The sequence below is a fragment of the Chroicocephalus ridibundus genome, chromosome Z (assembly GCF_963924245.1).
Source record: "Chroicocephalus ridibundus chromosome Z, bChrRid1.1, whole genome shotgun sequence".
NCBI lineage: Eukaryota > Metazoa > Chordata > Aves > Charadriiformes > Laridae > Chroicocephalus > Chroicocephalus ridibundus.
Genome location: NC_086316.1, coordinates 40,956,579 through 40,961,114, shown reverse-complemented (window position 1 = coordinate 40,961,114; position 4,536 = coordinate 40,956,579).

Genomic DNA, 4,536 nt, shown 5'->3' with positions numbered 1-4,536 from the left:
GGCAAACCTGTTTTTTATTCCTTCACTCAAATCCTTCAAACTAGGAGGATAATTAAGTTTTCTAATTTCTACTTTTTTTACTTTTTTTTTTACTTTTCTTTTTTTTTACTTTTCTTTTTTTTTTACTTTTCTTCTTTTTTTTACTTTTTTTTTTTTTTTACTTTACTTTACTTTACTTTACTTTACTTTACTTACTTACTTTTCTAAAGTAAGTAAAAGCCACACTTTCTTAGAGTGACTCCACCAGTTTTGCCTGGATGGAAAGCAAGCAAGAAAAAGAGGTTCTTTATCATCTTTATTTTCATTTTGGATAGTCAGATATCATTCCAGAGAAATTAAAGAAAAGTCAAGGTGATGTCTTTCTGGCTACTAATGTCATATTGTTTTGGCATGTTTTTCCACTGATATGAAAGTAAAACAAGCAATAACAACAATTCCATAGGTTAAAAATGGTTCATTCAGAAGACTTGAATCAGTGTATGTATATTTTATGGACTGAAAATTTATGGTATGAAAATTTCTCCAGTACATTTCCTATGAAGGACAACTAAAATGTGTATAACACTGGTGCAAGGCAGAATCCCTTATTAAATCTTCAAATAAGATGGTTGAGGAGGACCTATTTTTGTATAGCTTATGCAGCCTACCTGCCCATTTGAAGTGTAGTTGGCTGCTTTTTTGGGGAGCCAAGCTGATAAAACAACATTTAAATAAAGGTAAAACTAGATCTTGGCTAAAGTGACTTATGCATTTGGCAGCTTTGAAACTCAACTGTCAGAAATATGTGTACATGTGTATCAAAGAAGTTTTTACAGCATTCATTATTTATGGGAACTAACTTATGTGTTGAGAAATTATTCATTTATAGAGAATGACCACAAGAAGAAGTAATAGTAAATAAAATTAATGGCACTGTAAAAGAAAAGTCTCCTACATTTATAATCAAACCGTAAATCACATGGCCATGCAGCAATCTGTAAGACAGCATATCACTCGTGAAACACAGATGACATCTATGTACAATATACTGGTTTAAACTCTGAGCTGCTATCCCAGAGCATGTTTAAAGGAAGTTCCAAGTGTGAACCTCCAAAGCTACCTGAGGAAGTAGCTTTCCTCAACAGATCTCACCAGTTCAAGGGAGAGGAAATTTTGCTTCCAGCTGGAACTTATTAAGTGCACAACTTTTATTCACTGCCACAAAATTAATATAGAAACAGCCAATGGTACAACCTTCTGTCTTTTAATCTGATCTGCAGGCTGAGTGTGCTTTGGAAAAGTGTTAAATTAGAAATGGCTATTGATGTTTTGAACAAAAGAGCTATTTTTACTAACCTTTATTTACAATAAACAAACAAAAGAAGAAAAAACTTGACTGAAACTTCAGGAAGCATTTTTTGCCTTTTTTTAGTCTTTCTATTTAATACATGTCTTGAGCTAGCCATTGTCTTCAAAATTCAGTATTTTGTAGAGAGAGACAATTACTTGTTCATACAATGAGATTCTCTGAAAATTTTTTAATTTTTAGTAAGAAGTATTTTCATGCATTCAGTAAAACTGTTAACAGAACATATTTTGAGAAAAACGTCAGTATAATTTTTAATCTAAGTGATGTGTAATTTAAAAATAAATTGGTTTAGCTAATAAAAAGAAACGAACCAACCCTATTTTTTGTCTTACTGGAGAGCATTCCAACCAGCAAGACAAAATAGTGTTTGAACATTTCTAGATTTTATTTCCAAAGTGTTTCCTGAAAGAACAAAATCTCTAACAAGAATGATTGGGTTTTTGTATCTTAAAAAATGTTTCCTTTCTAAAAGGTGGAGGTAGGGCTAATTTCAACACTTTCAATGAGTTTGAGGATTCAGCCAATTTTAATGTTGAACATGAACATGTTTCTGAAAGAATTTCCACAGTCATTCAGAGTTTTCTGAAGACAATTGTAAGCAATGGAAGGATTATCTTTGACTTCAGCTGGACTCATTCCCTTGGGTTATATCATGACCATGAGCTATTTTATCTTTGTCAGGCCACTAATTAGCCTCCTATTCCTTTTGCCCTTCACTGGTTTTTTTTTTGCCTAAGCATACAACATTTTCCAGCATTGTAGAATTATTACAGTAAAGTATAAGAGTTCAAAGGCTGTTTACGGTGTTGGGTTTGTTTTTTTTTAAAAAAAAACTTTATGTTCTGAAAAGTTTTAAATTACACTTATAGAATGCATCATTAAGATGAATATCCCCTTATATGTTAATTTTATGATGGTTTTCCTTTCAGCTGAAGTATGTGTAATACAGAAGTTTTAGTAATACTGTGAACAGACTTAGGAACAAATAACAAGTTAATAATTGAAGTTAAGGTTAGAGTCAAACAAAACAAAGGCAACATATCTCTGATATTTTATAAATCTAACTGGATCAGATTATCTTTCAATAAAATATACCATAATATACAGAATTCAAGGCCACGGAGAGAAAAAGAATAAAGCATTATTCAAATTCACTCAATTTAACAAAAAGTAAAATAAATGTATATGCATGTATGTCTAGGCATGTTTAATAATCAAAATAGGAAGAGAAGATCTTATTTTGGCCAAAATACAAGAATATAAATGCTTACTTTGATTGTATAGTAGCTTCCTCTTCTGTCAAAGTATGGATTTCTTGAGTGATTACTGAATAGTGTCAGTTTTACCTCTGGGTTCCCCTTTTCAAGAGGACTCCAACTGCCAGGAATAACTGATGAAATCTTTTAATCTGTCACTCATTTTTATTTGGGAGTGATGACATCTGCTATTATGAATTAGTTTAATGGCGGGGGGGAAAAAACCTAAACCCACAGTCTCATTTTGTGTAGTCTGCAACACACCAAGTGGAATGACCAGACAGTTACAGGGCACAAATTCTGAATGCCACATTTGATCTGTGCTATAATTTTTGGCAGGTGCCACTGATGTCATAACTTGGCTCTGGAGAAACAGTTATTCTTTGACAAGTGCAGATCACTGGAACATAACTTCCATATGACTTGTGAGAATTCAGTAGCGTCCCCTCCAAGAAAATGAATAGATCTGGAAAGAACATCTTGAATAACACAGCTTGTCTCAGGATTGTGCTACTGAGTGACTGACAGATAAATAGATTTCTTTTTCACCCCTTTTGAAGTGCTGGTCTGTAAGACCACCTGGTAGGCTACATGACAGGATTCCAGCTAAGCTGTTAATACACTGAATAGTGCAGGAATCTGAACTCAGACAGCTGCGAGCTGGAATCAGAGTGTATATAATTTGTTACAGAATCTAGCACTTCCACTTCTTGGACAGATTCTTCCTACTTCCACTGGTACCACTGGGTGAACAGAAAAACACAGGGAAGTAAGGTGCTATTTACTCTGACAAAGGGAGCAAAGACCAAGAGGGACCTCCTGCTCTTAGCTATTATTGGCAACCCAGTTCCTTATTTTGTTTGGATGTCACCGTCTGAATCTGGAATCATATTTATCTTTTCCAGAGATGTACCATGCTCACAAACACTCTCTAATGGATTAATGCACCCACCTGGTTCTCCTCTTATTTTTTCCAACCGATAAGGTCCAGCTTATAACAGAAATTTTATTCAGATCCTAAGTTCTTGACCTGCCTTTTCTGCCACTTTCTCTATTTCAGTGCTTCAGGTCATCTGTTTCTTTTGTCTTTGAAATTCAGTCCCCTGTGATGATGGCAACCTCTCTGTCCTGAAAATTTTTTTTAACTCATTGTTTCATTTTGTGCCAAATGTCACCACTCAAAACTGTAGTAAGACTGCTTCTAAGACAGCTCTGGAGGAATTCCTTTTTTAACCTTCTCGCAGGCAGGGAGCTTTTGCTAAAAGATGTTATCTGATTTTAGCCACTCCTTATCTACTTAAATGTCTTGTATGAGGGTTTGGTTTTTTTTTTAACAGCTTATCTAATACTTTTCCTGTGGCACTATGTTAAATATTTTACTGAGGTTCACCATTTACCTGGTCCACATGTATCTGCCCACATTTATCTTGGTTGAAGAGAAGCACTGAAGTAACGTGCCATGGTTGACCTTTGGCAAATCCATTTTGTATTTTTTTCATTTGCCTTCAGGTCTTTCATTATTAAATCCTCCAGAGTTTTTCTGAAAGCCTTGAATGGTGTAAAGTCAGATGAATATCTCCATTTGAAATGTGACAGAATATGGCTCCACCTGTAACACAGTAGGTTGTATTCCAGTTCTCTGTCAACGCTTGAAGTTTGGATGAGATTCATATGTAGAGGTAATATCTTTTCTTAGATCAGCTAGTATAAGGTGGGAAAAATGCACAAGGTCTGAAATAGAAGCAGCAAACTTCAAGGCTAAATATCAATTAGGAACAATTGTTCTACGTTTAAATAGATAAACCTCAGTGAGACCATCAGAGAGAAAATTTGGTTCCTCTGTATGAAAGAGAAGATAGTACAGGAGAGGTAATGAAATTTACCTTATCTCTCACCATAAAAAGAAACAGGTTATTTATTGCTTGCTGAATG